Source organism: Pygocentrus nattereri, chromosome 20 (genome assembly GCF_015220715.1).
Source record: "Pygocentrus nattereri isolate fPygNat1 chromosome 20, fPygNat1.pri, whole genome shotgun sequence".
In the NCBI taxonomy this organism is placed as follows: Eukaryota; Metazoa; Chordata; class Actinopteri; order Characiformes; family Serrasalmidae; genus Pygocentrus; species Pygocentrus nattereri.
In genome coordinates, this window is record NC_051230.1 from 18,113,020 (window position 1) to 18,129,697 (window position 16,678).

At 41.1% G+C, this 16,678-nt stretch overlaps 1 protein-coding gene across 2 annotated transcripts in view; it reads left to right on the forward strand.

Annotated features, from left to right (window-relative positions):
- Window positions 1-463: 463 nt before the first annotated feature.
- Window positions 464-16,678, forward strand: part of rhobtb4 (Rho related BTB domain containing 4) — a 67,414-nt gene continuing 51,199 nt past the window's right edge. The window contains exons 1-2 of one of the 2 annotated variants that reach the window (XM_017695546.2): window positions 464-613; window positions 971-1,451. The gene's annotated coding sequence lies outside the window, so the exon portion shown is untranslated. The remainder of the gene's footprint in view (window positions 614-970; window positions 1,452-16,678) is intronic. The other variant, XM_017695547.2, reaches the window with a different exon arrangement.

The window sequence follows — 16,678 nt, forward strand, 5'->3', positions numbered from 1 at the left end:
TCTGAAGGGTGATTATTAGCAGTTTAAAACGGGCTGAATCTACGAGCACACCGCCGTCGTTTAACTTCATCTCGGGCATCTTTTTCCCTGTGGGTTGCCTCAGGTTAGCACGGTTAGCATGGCGAGCGAGCTCAGCCTGTCGCGCGCGTGCCACCCTCCGTTCCCGCGCTCTCCACTTTATGAATGGATGGGTGTGGCGAGCGGTAGCGCGAGCGCCGGTGGCGTCACCGCGCTCGTTGACATCCACATTAAGCTTTTCTTTTATCTTCTGCTTTTATTACTGTTACCATTCTTTGGGTCCAGCAGACCCGACGAGAGGAGTCCGACCACCAGACCACCACCCGGACCTCACATCAGACCGGCATCAGAGCCTCAGACGACACGGTGAGGCAGAAAGGGGGCGGGGCGGGCGCGTGGTGTGTGGAGGGAGGGAGATAACAAAGGAACCACAGACACGCTGGAGTTTCTGTAGTCAGAAAACTGAGGGAGCGATTCGGGAAGGACCCAGTTTGAGAACGGATTCCTCCTCTCCTCTGCAGACTGAGAGAGCGGCAGGTTGAGCAGCGCGAGCCTCGGACAAACACACGGAGCAGCTCGCCGTCTGTCTGTCTCGGTAGAGCGCCCACTTTTCAGACACGCTTACTGAGTGAACTGCTGTGGTTGGAGCTGTAGCTGCTAAGTTTAACTCTGCATCGCTCTCTCTCTCTCTCTCTCTCTCTCTCTCTCTCTCTCTCTCTCTGTGTCTCTCTCTCTCTCTCTCTCTCTCTCTCTCTCTCTCCCCTCTCTCCCCTCTCTCTCTGTCTGTCTCGCTCTCTCTGTCTGTCTCTCTCTCCCCCCCCCTCTCTCTCTCTCCCCTCTCTCTCTCTCTCTCTCTCTCTCTCTCTTCTCCCCCCGTCTCTCTCTCTCTCTCTCTCTCTCTCTCTCTCCCCTCTCTCTCTGTCTGTCTCCCCCCCTCTCTCTTTCTCTCTAGCGCAGCAGCAACAAAAGGAGCCGAGGCAGCTCGCATCAGGACCAGTGAACACAAAGAAAGACACAGTAAAGCAACACCCGCCCGTTTCGTTCTGCCTCTTATTTCGTCCCCCCCAGTTAGTGCATTCCTCCAGGCGTCTTCTCTTTCTTTCTCGAGCCCTTTCGCCTTGGCCGCACTCTCGATCCCCGCCGATCTCCGTCTCAGGATCTCAGGAGCGTCTTCTGGACCTTCTTCAGAGAGCTAGTGGTGAAACTACAGAAGCTGCTGCCAACTTCAACCCCAGCTCCAACCCCAGCTCCAGCTCCAGCTCCAACCCCAGCTCCAGCTCCAGCCTCTGAGGGGAAAGTTGTCTCTGCCTGCCTTCATCTTTATGGACGGCAAAACCTGCTTCGCCTTTTCCAGAGGAGAGTGAGGAGACGAAGGAGAGGAACGCGTGTCGAGGAGAAGCAGAAGGATTCCTCCTGAGAGAGATACACTGAAGGTGTGTTTTTTGCTTTCACTTCTGAGCTGTGGTCTGTTTTCCACATTCAGCCCCGTGTGTTGTGGTTTTGGTGGAGCAGCCGCGGCGGAGCTGCCTCTGTGCTCGAGTCCACATGTGCGCCTGGTCTCATTGCATAACAGAGAGGCGCTTTAGAAGTAGATAACACTGAGTTTCGTACAACTTCGTACCACTTTAGCGACGTGTGCCCGCTTGTTTATGGTTTTAACGGGACGAAGGAGCGTCCAGTGTGTCTGAAGCCCAGACTGCGGTGATTACCGCTCAGCCAAGTTCTCGCTTCAGAGGTGCGACTCACTACGAGTCACAACCCGCCGCTTAAAGTGAGCGAATACGCCAGTGAGCTGCTTTTAAGCTTCATAGTGAGTTGATAAAAGACATATGTCTCATAGGCTTTAGCGTATGATTGTCCGGACCGACGCTCTTAACTGTGGGTGTGTCATCTGCTTCCCCCTGTCCGGAGTGCTCGGTGGGGTGTTGCTGAAGCACGTCGCCCCCGTAGCTCTAGTACAGCAGGAGTCTTCAGTTGGTTTGGGCTGCTCTGCTTGTTAAGATAGAGAAAGTTGAGAAGTTTTTAATCAGAGCATGTTCTATTTGTCCCTTTTCATACATAAAAAGAGTTCAAGTAAAAGACGGACTTGATGAAATTAGGCTACAGAAGAGGTGGGCGATGTTCCAAATATATAACAGCAGGATCCTTCAGTACTTTTTCATGATACATGATAATTACATGGTAGTTTATTAAGTTGGACCAGAGGAAGGAATATATGCTGTCTTAGTAATGAAGCATGCCTTCGGTCAGAAATGCTCAGAAAACCATACAGTGACATAATTTATCTCAATACCAACAAATATCATCATATCGCCCACCCCCAGGCTATGGGACACTATTCCCTTTCTTTGGGTGACTTAACTCAGCTGTGTAAACAGTTTTGTCTGGCCAAAGTCAACTTCGCTTTGCCTCACTGCGGTATTTTTCATAAGTTCTGAACTATGCAGCCTTTTATGGTTTGTAATGATGCTGAGAAGTTCCCATACTATACAGGTTGTTAACTGAAGCGTGACATATCAGCTGCACTGACAGATGTTTGTGGTTTTGTTTATGGTGACAGTTACCTGTGACTGTAGTGATAGAAATGATTGACATGACCTGGAATGTAAATCAGTGGCAGGTGAGCAATCAGTGCTTTCGCTTTTCAGCTTTCAGAAAACCTGAGTGTGAAAGCCTTGACTAAGGCAGTGCTCTCCTGATGGACCTCGTTGCACGTCCCACCGCCCCCTCTTTGTCTCCTTTTTCTTGGTGAGATTTGTTGTTGGTGACTTGAGCTTTCCAGAGAGGTTTGCACTCCAAACATTCCAGGCTTCTCAAGCACAGTGGAGCCGGCCAGCTCGGCACAGCTGGGAACCTTATAAGACCCTGGGGCTCTGAACGTTGAGCAATATCACTCCAAAACTCCACACTCTGATGCCATGGGGAAAGTGTAAGTGGGGGTGGGGGGTGGGGGGGGGTTGACTGATCTCTGCATTCCACTCCCTCTAACCAGGGCAGCGTGCCATTCAAATCAACCCAGATGGATTACATTCAAACACAAACATGCAAGTATATATAGATGCTCCAATACATAGAAATGTGCCCTAATACCCTCATAGACAAATGGGTGGGGAAACTTGTGTACTGTACACAGAGAGACCATATGCCCAAACAAATGCTGCCTTGCTGTCACAGTGACTGTCCTGCATACTCACCCGCACACTCAGGGGACAACAAACATGTCATTGCTTCCCAAACCACATGATGTTTGTCTGCACCAGAGCAATGGCAGTTTAGAGAGATGGCCATTGTAGGGTGTTCTGTCTGTTCCCTTCTTTCTTGGCTGCTCCCGCAGTTGTTTTTGAAAAGGGAGAGCCCATGTGCAAAGGGAAACCGAGGCCAGGCCAGCGTGGGTGATAGAGTGGGAAAAGAGGGATGAGGAAAGAGAAAAAAGATTGAAAGAAAGCAAAGGGAGAAAAGAGGAGTGCAGATCCTGGAGAGCAAGTGCAAAGGGGTCAGGGTGGGGGTGCTTTGGCTGAATCAAGTTGCAGCTGCATGCAAAAGAGAGAGTGAGTTAGAGAGACAGAGATAGAGAGAGAGAGAGAGAGAGAGAGAAAGCGGGAACAAGGGTGAGACATGGTTATAGGAAAACAGGAGGGTAATTATTAATGAGACACATTTCAAGAGAGTGAAAGAAGACACAGAAAGAGGCCTAGAGAAAGGCATGGATGTGAGAAATGAGAGCAAGACATAGGCATACTGCTGCTTTTGTCATAGCCAGGTTTAAACCATCTCCGCTCTATATGGTATAACCTTGGGGGCGGAGCTATTCGCTGATTGATTTTACATTTACTGTGCCTTTGTGCCATCTAATCTCACGTTACTTCCAAAATCAGAAACAATCAGATAAAAAACTTTGGTTTGTTTACACGAAAATCATGCACTAGCGAATAAAGTGCACAAATTTCAATCCACAATCTTTCAATCAGTGTCAAAACCACAAACGACAGTTGCTAAATGTTAAATGACACTGCTAACTGCATTATTTTAGCCCACATGATAACAGCCCTACTCACCACAGGCCAGGAGTAACAGAATGCTGCAGCCAGCATCTTTTTTGTTTTGCATTCGTCCTATACATTTACATGTATTCATTTGGCAGGCCCTTTGATCCAAACCTGACTTACAAGCCAGGCAAGTCATACCGAAGTCGACAAACAGTAGCTATGACAGAATCAACTTTGATGCACATTCCACACGTTCCCATTACAGGAACTCCCAGTGCAAGACAGAATGCTACAAGGAACATTAAACACATATAAACATAGTGCAAAGTAAATTAAGCAGAAGAGAATAACCCATAATGATAACCATAATATTGTATAATATGCCATGTAGTAGTGAAAAAACACCTGAGTATATTTGGACCAAAAAGGGAAACACAATGACAATGACTCAGATGACACAAGGACAGTGTATGGCAATGACAAACCATAACTAGGCTTTGTTTTGGTAGTAATAATAATAATAATAATAATGCATTTTATTTACATAGCCTCTTTCCCAAACTCAAGGTTACTGTACAATATAAAATGAAAAATGCAACTAAATTTGCAGAATATATATGTACGATAAATAAAACAAGACATGTCTGTGTCCATATGTGTGTGAAATAAGTGACTGAGATGTAAGAGATGGCTACTGACTGTGGCTGTTAGTAGGAAAGTACTGTCTAGAAAGATATGATGAGTTAGTGTTAGATTTGAAGAAGGGGTAGTACAGTTATGAAGGTGTAGAGGGAGGGGATTCCAATGTGCAGTGGCTTTAAATAATCTAACACCCATAGTAGACCGCTTTACCCAAGGCATGTCAACTCGTACCATCAGATCAGAGTCCATAGAGATGGCAAAGGTCATGTCCAATGCTTTACATGTAATGAAAAGGAGTTTAAATTGAAGGTGTGCAGCTATGGGAAGCCAGCGTAACTGAGAACTGGGATGGTGTGGGCAAATTTCCTAGTATGTTGAGTATTGACATTTATAAACTACATAATCCAAGGCTGTGTCTATGTATACCTCACCTGCTTCTAGAGGTGTGTATTAGTGCGGCATTCCAACACTGAATACTTCACAGCTGATCTTGCAAATCAAGTTACAAGCCTTTGAACATTAGAACTAGGTGTTTCAAGGGTTTCAGTTAAAAAGGGCAGTGTCTTTAGATGCATGATTCATCCACCTGGTTTCACTAATGGCACGCCTTAAGAAAGAAGGGAGCATAATTTGGCAAGTAGATGTAACAAATAACTAAATCAGTACTTAAACACCCTGCTGTGTACACATGCTATAGAACAGGACTGCCCACCTCTACTCCTGGAGGCTTGTCATGACATCTCCCATTCGCAATCTAAAATTCATGAGAATGATACTCAGATGTTCCTGAACAATAGTAACCAATGTGGTAGACCCCTGGTCTTAAAGTATGTGCACACCTTCACACACACACACATGGTAACCTAAATCTGATGTGAAAGTTGACATAAGTACCTGTAGACTCTTCTGCTCCTTCTTGGAGAGTCATTTCTTTTTTTTTTTGCTGATGGCACAGGAGCCCAACCCTGTTCCCAGAAAGTCCTCATCTCTGCCATTATAGACTGTGCCAGTTCTAAACACATTGCTCTCCAATACTTAGATGCTTCCAGGGAACCTGATACACTGGATGAGATGTGGTAGATTAGGATTCAAACTCTATAGGATGGTAGATGTGCTGAAGCAGGCTTGGGCACTCCTGCCACAGACATCAACTCTTGAATGCATAGGTGTATCTAATCCTGTTCATATGGTATGTGTGTCAGAGACCACATTAAATTTCTTTAATTTTCAGTCAGAACTGCCCATCAGTACAAGTTATTCATTTTCAGCATCAGAAAAAGCAGAAAGCATATACTTAAAAGAAAATTACTCAGGGACTGTGGAACAGTCTACCTCTGGACATTAGGTCTGCACCCTATACGGATGCATTATAAACCTATTTTTTTTGGTTAGGTTGCACTGGATTATGTTTTGTTAAATACTTATATGCTTACTTACATATTTACTAACCGTGTCAACAACTAAATATTTTTTAAAGAGACTTGTTTTCAGTTTTTCACCTACAGGAATGTTTTTCTACACCTTCAAAGTTTAGTCTTAGAAGTTGGTTCCATTTTCTGTTTCTCATGATCCAAATTATCCCAAAAACATCCAGTGATGTTGAGTTCTGGACTCATTATCGTGAGATTGACTTTCAAATTTTCTTTTTTGTCTTTCCTTTTTTCAGTAAGGGCTTCTTGACAGCTACACATCCTTTCAGACCCATAGTGTTGAGTCGTCTTCTCACAGTGAAAGGAAGGACAGAAACACCTTTGGATTTTTTAAATCAAGAGAGCTTGTTTTGTCTCCTATCTCTCACAGATAAAATTGTTAACGTCTGTTTCTCCAAAAAGTACTACTTTGGTGGTCCACCAGGTCTTTTTTTCGATTCTTTCTTTTCATATCTCAATATTAATGGCTGTTCCATGGTAGTATGACTGAGTCTGTCAAAATATTTTGCAGTCAATAACAAAATAGTAAAATGAACTACACTGTCACTTTTCTGAAAAGAAATGGATACAGCAGTGATGTCAAAACAGTGAATTCTCACGCTCTTGCTGTGTCAGTTGGTGGTTTGCCAATGTTCAAGCCTATTTTCATTTCCAGATTTTCTGAAAATTAAAGAGCTTCCTTGAAGCCAATAAATTTCCTACATGTTTGGTATTATGTCAATGTTGAAGACTTTTTCTGTTCTGGAACTAAAATCAAACACAATATGGAAAATATGCAAATACAATTTACACTATGACACAAAAATTTTGCAGGGATGTGTTTCCTGTCTCGCAGTCACACACACACACACACACACACACACACACACACACACACACACACACACACACACACACACACACACACACACACACACACTCCCACTTTAACAGTGTGGTGGGGAAGGTGTCTGTGCCAAGACAGGAGGATATGAAGGTGTGATGTTGGGATGGAGGAGAGGCCTGACTGGTGATAAGCTCTGCTGCATCACCCGCACCAGCATTTCCTTCTGCTGTCTGTGCCTGTATTCCCTCAGTTCTCTCCTTCAGCCTGCCAGGGAATGTGTGTGCCTGTGTTTGTGTGTTTTTTTTTGTGTCCGCCTGTCTGAATGCCTGTTCTGGGGTCCATGGTGAATGTGCAGATAGGGGAGTCCATTGCACAACTCCTGTTGACTCACTCTTGAATGACCTCAGGCTTTGTGGAGCAAAGCTTTCTAATGTGCTGATATCACTTCCTTTTTCTCTATCAAGATCTGCAACATTGTTTTAAGTAAATTAATGGACATTGTAGACTGAAGGAAATGTAAGGGCTTTTATGGCCGTAATTTCACTGGTGCACATTATTAATCAACATTCTTTGGCGTTCATTTCTTTTTTTGCTGTACAAACTAGGGGAAGGGTGGGCAAAGTGGACCTAAGTTGGAACGCGCAGTGTACTGACCTCAATCAGTGATGTTTCCAGCATTTTTCAGCTTGATCTTGTTGCTTCAGAGCCTACGGATTGGCTTCTGTTATAAGTGTGTTTCAACAGGTTCTCTGTTCTTTTACTGACTGGAGACAATAAGTCATAATTATTGTCTGTGCAGTACAGATGCAGCATATAGACATGAGTAGTCCTTTAATCCAAGCCGAAACAAGTATTGCATGTTCTGGTGCTGAGAAATATCTGGAGTGCCACCCTCCCGGGCATGACTCTGTGATATCCAAAGCAGTCAACAGTTTGGAGCAGTAAGCAATTTGGAAGAATGAAAGTGCTTTGAGATTCCTCTTTGGGCAGAGGATGTCGTTGTGCAGACAGAAATGATGAAAAGCAGTGATTGAAATCTAAAGCTAGGTTTAATGTCCTGCAACATTAATAAAAGGAGAGCTTTAGAATTGCTGTCTTAAAATGGTTCTCCTGGACTTAACTTTCTTTTTGCTAGTATGAAGAGTGTATTATGAGCTTGTTCTTCTGTTTTTCTGTGCTTTGGTTTCTACTGTCACGGTTCAGGGTTAGTCTATGTTTTGTGAAAATGTAAGATACATCTTCACAAAGCTTTGCCACATCACAAGGCTTTTAATAAGAACTTTGGTGTTTCTACGAATATCTGCCTTTCTTGGAAAGTAAATACTGATGTTTATCACGTTCTTGTACAACATGACTAATGTGAACTTTGCTATGGGGGCCAGTGATGAACAAAGAGTCTATATAAAGTGGAACTATAAATAGTCCATAATTGAACAGAAGACTACTCATATTATGAACTAAATGTGCTGTAAAGAGACTAAATGTAAAATATGTAAAATATGTTTTTAGACTTTTTATATTTTCTTTTCATGAAAGGAAAATCATAAATCATCATATCATCATCATAACTGACACGTTTTACACAGACACTTTTATTATACAGTTACCTTACCTTAGGTACAGGTTTCTAGAACTTTCAATAAAAAAGAATGTGTACTTGACTTGATTTTACTGGAAAGACGTGGCTCATGTCATGATGAACAGATATAACATACATATTCCAACTTTTTTTAAAGCGTTTAGAGCATTTTGAACCATTTCCTGCAAGAACTACATGGATTCTTAACAGCATTATTCAAAAAACAGTTTTCTGTATAAGGAGTTTGATTGAAGAAGTGTGAACAAGATGCAACAATAAACAATATGTTAGCCATCCCACCTTTTTTTAATTATCAGTGATTTTATTTTCAATTTCTTTAGTGACCCCATTATATTAATACAGGGCATCAAACAATGCCATACCATACTTAGATGATTTTTACAAAGAATGTAACTTATGCTGTTTGTCATTGCAACTCAAATGTGCCTCATATTGTGCTTCTTTTTGGTATTTATTCAAGAGTTTAGATGGTCAAAGATCTACTTGGTATCTGAATAAATTTCAGTGCTTTATGTCTCTGTGGTGGAGCTTCTTTCTCTGTGGTGAAGTATTTGCAGGAGTTCTTTCTCCGCTGATAGGGCACTGATAGTTGATACTGACCCAGAAACACAGCATGGAAGAGCAGCTTGCATGACACTTTCAGGGAATAGACAGAGCCTGAGATCAAGTATCCAGTTTTGGACTTACAGTGCTTACGTAAGGTCAGTGGGAGAGAGAGGAACCAGATCCAAAATCAACACAATGAGTGAAGACAACATCTCCACTGAAACACCGCAAAATCACTGTCAGCCCGGGGGTTTTTAGGTCAGTAGCGATTTTAGCAAAGTGGATGGGGTAAAATTGACTCCAGCTTTTCTTCACTGGTTGGTACATGTGTTGTGTTGGGCCTAATTCTGCAGAACAAGAGTTGAGAGAGTGCAGAAATTGCAGGCTGACTTTTAATAAGTTTTCCTTAGGCTTTTTCAGGAAGGTGTGGGACTCATTAAATCAGAATTAAGAAGCCACATTAACAGCTCTTCTATGTGTGTATGTGTGTGTGAGCATGAGTATGAAGAACAAAAAAGGGTAGAGAAGTGAATAGAAACAGGTACAAATAAGGCAGAGAATTAATCATATTCTTTTTTCTTTCCACATTTAAACTACAAAATCAGTCACCTCTTCTGAGTTTGTGAAAGGAGTTTGCTCTCTTGTATAACAGTCTTTGACAAATCTGAAAGAACCGGTTTAGACTACTGGCCTTCAGTTGACTTAATTACTGGCAGTAATTACGTTAGCAGTGACAGTTAAATCTAGCTTGTTTACACCCTGCATATGGTAGAAATGTTTTTTTTCTTGAATGCTGTCTAAGTCTGTTTTTTGCAATGAAGACCACCTGTGGAGTGACCACTGATCCCATGCCAGAGTATACATTTCACCATAATGTTAGAATGGAACTTCTTTTCTGGAAATGGAAATTATAGACCTCACTAGACTGAAAATATAAAACACTGATGCAACCGTGCTGACACACCAAGTGAGTCATCGGGGGGAATCCTGAACCGCAGCTCGTACGTGCTACCTCAGACGTTGCCTGGCTGGCTGCTTCAAGTTGGGAGTTGCTGTTGTGGCATTTCTTTAATACTCCCAACAGCTGTAATTGGGAGGCCACTGCTACACTCCCTCTCATTAGTGTCCTATGAAGTTACCATGGATGCAATGGAGTGTTTTGATGTAGTTTTCCATACAGGTGTTTGTTGGTGTGATGTGACAATGAAAGGCAGTCTGTAACAGTGCACTCAATTAATGATTAAATCACTCTTCCCCCAGCTGCTTTACTAAAGAGATGTTTAATTAACCACATATAGGAGGTGTAGGAAGGCTCAATGTAGTGATGCATGATGATATTAGAATCATATCAGCATTGGTAGATTTTGCTTTATAAAGCTACTGTGCTAAAATGTCAGTATTTTATTCATTTTATTGCAGCTGTAAACCTTCAGAAATAAATGTTATATTTCTCAGTAATGCTAATCCAGGTAGATGTAGCCCCAGTTTTTGCATTTTGTAAATCTTTGTATGAATCAGCATTGGCACCAGCAGACCGACTTTGAAAAAGTAGTGTTGGCTGAATTCTGAATACACTGCCCTGAATGTATGCCATTCAATATATACAATACAACGCATAAAATTAACATGTTTAGGAAACAGTTGAGTCATGCCTTTAGAGTTTAGTACCGCTGAGACTAATAATTAGCTCATCACTTTGGTTTATCAGTCTACTCAGGCTTTAGCAGGAACTTCAGTGTTTGTAAAGAAGTCATTTAATAAGTTCTTACTTTAAATGTCTTCACGTGCTGTGCACTGATTTTAATAAAATTCATAAACAAGCATTGATGGTGTTTCTTTTAAAGATGGTATCATTTTTTTCTAATTTAGTAGGTAATACATTCGAAATGTATTTTCCTGAAATTGTACCATGTAATTGTATGCTGAATGCTGCTTTAAAAATGTAACCTGGACTGAGTACAGATACTTCTAAATACATTTTCTCAGTACTTGTATTCTCTCGGCCCTGTCAGCAGATATGCGTATGAAACTGATCAGATGTCAGCATCGGCCCACAGCTCCTATTTTGATGCAGCCCCAGAGCAGCTGACTGTGGCATAACATACAATTATCTTAATATTCCAGAAGTACCGCCTACTTAACACCAGTCATACAACACCCAAGTATTATCATGTGTTAGTACTGCACGCTGCACATAAAATGTGAAAATAACCTCACAGAACACGTTTAATCCATGCTATCAATCTTCTTGTTATTTCCATCAGTGATAAACCGTAATCACCATGATGCAAATGACACAGTCACAGTGTGAGATGGCTCATGGCAGCACATTGTGAGCTTACAGCAATATAGATTTTTCCGTTGCTTTTTGGTTTTGGTCATTGAAATGTTCTAAAGGGTACCAAAGAGTGCTGTGTGTGTGTGTCTGCATATGTGTGTATATGTGTGTGTGTATATGTATGTGTGTGTGTGTGTGTGTGTGTGTGTGTGTGTGTGTGTGTGTGTGTGCGTACTATTAACATATGACTTGCTGCTTCTCCGTTTTTGTTGTTTGTTGTGTGTCATGGCTGTTACAGCAAATATCTCTCTCTACATCTCTCTGAAATGGTAACTTTATAAGAGAAAGGTAAGATATTCATAACTTAACATAAGTCAGGGTTATATATATATATATATATATATATATGTTATGATTTTTTCTACACAGTTTCTGCATAGTCAATCAGAGTGTATAGATGTGATGTGTTTCATTGTAGAGAAATGTAGCAACTTAGATTTCTTTACAATGTTAGTGATAGGAAATGAGATTTATAGTGTCTACAAATACAACCTTTTATTTACTATCCAAAATCACCAGTTTTCTTTTATCTTTCTTGACATCTAATGTTGTTTATGGTAAAATAAAAAAAGCTCTTTGGGGACTGTTTTCCCTTATTATGCCCTGCACGTACCTCTCCGCCATGAACGCATTTTAAAAATGTGTTTTAGGCCAAAAGCTAATCCATATAATATAATATACTTTTATATACCTATATAAGCTACCTTTATTCTGAGGTGGCTTTTAGATGCATTAAAGGCTTCAGGCATCTGGTTCTGTTGTGAATAATTCTGACTCGATTTTCTCACTCATGATGAAATGTTCACAGAATTTAAAGAGCAGCTAGCATTTTCAAATGGTGTAAAAAAAAAAAAGAAAAACAAAAACAAAAAAATGTAATGAGGTTTTGATACGGCTGCCACAGTGCATGCTTGTATCGCAGCCCTCATGTTTAAAAGTCTATTTCTATCTGGCATGTTTCCCCTCCACATTTTTAAACAGTGTATGGAGATGCATACCAAAGCAGTTACAGCATCACCCAGTCAACACTCCACAGACATCCCAACAAAGCCCCTTCCTGTTTGCTCTGAAAGCCCCTTTCCCAAGAGAGACGGAGTCAGACACACACAGAGACAGAGAGAGAGAAATAAAGAGAGAGAAAAGAGAGAGAGAGAGAGAGAGAGATAGAACAAGAGAGAGAAAGGGATCAACACAGAAAAGAATGTGACTGAAAAAGCAAGACCCGAGTCAAACAGTGGCCTCCTTCTCTTTTCTCCAGAGCCCAGAAATCTCTGCACTCTACCCAGCCTACAATGCCAGGCATGTGAGAGCATCTCAGAGGTGCACATGCCATAGAGTCTTTGTGACTGTGTGGTGTGTGTAAGGGTGGGCAATTTGGCAAAACTGTGTAAAATCATGATGTATAATAAGAATTTAAAATGAACTATAGCCTTTGTTCAAGACCTAAACACAAAATTGGCAATCATCAATTTTGTCACATAAGTAATTTCAGCCAGGAAAGCACACTCATGCTATATGTGAGTGCTTCTACTACACCTTTACCATAATGCTGTAATTATTCATGACTCATTGTGCTAAATAGGCCGTTGCCTCTCACTTTCAATTTCACACTTTGTTTGATTTCATGTTATTTAAATAGGCAGCTGTTTTTTTTTGAGCAGATGAATCTGATGATTGAAAGAGTGTTCTTAGAGAATTCAGTCATTAACTGTCATCATATCATCATCAGTGTAATGTTGATTTTGTATTTGAGAGCTAAACATCGACCTTCTTTTTGAGTATGTACGTGTGACATGGTCTGAAAAACCCCTGCAGAACCAAACCTGATACCTCTGGCTTTTAAATTATTGTTTCAGGTTTTACAGGGTGACTCACAGCAGTGCACACATATCATGTTTTTCTTTCTTGTAAATCTGTACAGCTACTTCTTTCAATTTTTTTAACAAAATGTTTTACCAAGTGCAGCTTAAAAGAGCAAATAATGTTACTTATGTTGCCACTTTGGCCAATTGAGAGTATTGTAAATGGGCTAATGTGTTTCATGTGATCACTGGCGACCTGTGCAGGGTGTATCCTGCCTTCTGCCCAATGACCGCTGGGATAGGCTCCAGCACCCCCTGCGACTCTGAGGGAGAAGCAGCTTAGAAAGTGTGTGTGTGTGTGTGTGTGTGTGTGTGTGTGTGTGTGTGTGTGTATGTGTGATTAAAATCATGTCATGTCATCACAATGGTCTGACCTCCAATTGCCTACTTGCTACTTTGCAGTCTGTGCTATTACTGTATACGAGTTGTTGATTACTAGGGCTCTATAATTGGTCTGAATTTGTGTTGTGTGGTTGTTCAGTCTTATAAAAATACTTACAATGATGATTTATTGCAGTGATAATAACGTATTGTCAGATTGCTCAACTAGGTGTATGTATCCATGTATCCTCTCTCTCTCTCTCTCTCTCTCTCTCTCTCTCGATCTAAGCAAGTACAGAAGAAAAGCAGGGCTGTGTCTGCAACCCTCTTGCACTCCCTCACTCCCCCAGAGGAGAACGGCCTGATCCTGGCTTGGCCTGCTGCGCATGCAGCCTGAGCTCTAGAGGTGTTTGGCTTGGCAGGGCCTTGTATTTGATCAGCCTGTTTGTCCAATCCAACCCCTCCTCCTGCACCCTCTCCACACCCTCCTTGTCTCTAGAACTTTTTTCTTTACATAAAACAAGAATACAGGATGCTTTGTGGATGGAGTGTAATGTGTTCATCTGGCTCAAAGCACCATGTGCTCAGTCTATTCTTTATACAAAGGTGTCCAGTTTTTAAAAAGTGAAAATCAAATTTGCACAAATATCCACAACAATTACATACTTTTATCTGGAAAAGTGAATAAAAGTAGCTCACATGTCTAAACACAGTAGTGGCAGTCATCTTTTTATGCATAAAAATGTGCCATTTATTTAAATTCCAGTGCACAGTATTGTTTTCAGCATCATAAAACAATAAGAAATAAGAAGAAAACATGTTTAACAGATAATTATACAGGAACCACAACAACCAAACATAACATCAGATTTTTCAGCATTTAGTAGTGTGTCCACTTTTTGCCTTTATTGCAGCTTCTATTCTTTTCAGGAGACCTGCTTTCAGCTTTTCAAATAAATCTGTTGGGATGTATTTCCACACCACCAAAGTTCAGTCTTACAAGTTGGTTGCATTTTCTGCTTCTTATAATCCAATCAATCCCAAACACATTCAATGATGTTGAGGTCTGGACTCTGATGTCCATTGTTCTGAGAGCACTAGCAGCTTGTTTGATTTGCAGATTTTCTTCTTTCCTTTTCTCAGTAAGAGCTTCTTGACATCTACACATCCTTTCAGACCCATAGCACTGGATAGATGGACAAAAACACCTGTGGATTTTTCAGATCTGAAGCAATAGTGAAGCTTGATTTATCTCTCAAAGATGACATCTTAAAGTACTGTTTGTCTGATGCTGACAGTTTTGATTGTTGACCAGGCCTTGCACAGTTATAAGGAGTCCTGTTCTCTCTATATTATTTGAATAATTTTTTAAATAACATGTTTTCATTTGACTTTCTCCTTCCTTCTGCAAGTGAAATGTCATTTATCTCCTCTGAAACATCTCCTGAAAAATTAACACCTTGTGCTAAATGGCCATTAGACTGGAAATGAAAGAAGTGACAGGTGGTCTCTGACTTTTACACAGTACTCTACAGTGACAGAAACCACACGTCTATTTGAGATTACTAACCTTGACAGCATGCATGTGATGCAGTTTGCATAATGCTGGTCTTTACTGGATCTCCAGTGCAAAACTAAAGGATCAAATTAAAAATTGACCCATTTCTTTTCATTTGTGTACATCAGTTGCTTTAAGTTACACTTTATTAGTTTACTAGTTACAATGGAGCTGTTTCTGAATTCAGCCAAGGAAGATTTTTGTTTGAGGTCTTAAATACCTTCAGTTTGAGTGACAAAATTCATACTATGAAGATGTGGGCTATTACATTCAGCTTTTAGAACACAATCAGAAATATATCTAATGCTAAGTGGATGGGGAGTTATCCACTCTCTTTTTTTTCTCTTATTTTCCCCTTGTTCTTGTTCTTGTTCGCTGACCTCTCATGTTGCTCTTCTAGTCTGAAGTGTTTACACAGCAAAGTGTGAGGGTTACTGAAGATTTATCCGAAGCTCTGACAGGTTAAGAACATTCCAACATTCCAACAACTAACATGCAAGTGCAAATACCTGGTAATGGCCTGCTGCACTGGGCTGCACCTCACGAAAGAGATTGATGAGTGCAGGAAAAATTGTTGCTTTCACAGGCTGATTTGGGGTCAGTTTTTATCTTCTGTGGTTGACTTGACTGGTGTTAATTTTGACTGACCTGGACTGGGCCCATTTTAAGGTGTCCTCATTCTTTTGTGAAGTCTAAACAGTCCACTGCAGGTGTTTGGGCAAGCTTTCTGTCACATGACATTCAAAATAAGATTGAAATTACATCATGCTACACCATGGTGTGCTTTTTTTAGAATGTACTTTTTTTTTCTGACCGCACTACACTGCCTGTGGTGAGCTGGTTTTGGTATCTGAACTCAATGTCATGCTAGAACTACGCTCTTGTTTATGATAGATATAATCAGCATTATATTACCAAAGGCCTACAATATCTTAAAATGCATTAAGGAAGCCTTCATCTAACAATGCTAACAATCAGGCCCACAGAAGTTTAGTTAGGATGCTACAACACAAAACAAAACATTTGTGATTTTTGTAGTTGATGACTTAATTTGAGTGTATTGTAGCACTAATGCAAAAACCAACGTTGCAAAAATGAGTAACAAACAATGTATTGTGAACCCCAGTTGGCATTACTTCAAATATGATCCCTGCTGTCTGCAAAACTTACAGCTCCTTCATGTGCAAATCTGCTGTTATCTGCAGAGAGGCTAACGCAGTAAATCAGATGTTCAGGTACGCAGCCATAGTAGTCCTGTGATTAAGCCTTGGTGCTGTAGCCGCTGGGTCAAGCCTTAATGAGATTAGCCTCTTCACTTTAGCATGCTGTGCTTAAAGAGCCTCATGTTCAACCTCCGGGGGACATCCTGCTCAGAACATAACTTAATGCTTGCATGTTCCTCTGTCAACTGATCAGAGATCAGGTCTTAATGTTTTACTCATAGAGAATAAGGCATGAACCGTACTTGTAGAAGCTGTCTTTAGACATACAGTGTATCAAAAATACCATCTAGTGGAGTGATTGAATGTATTGCGTGCAACTTTGGTTTTG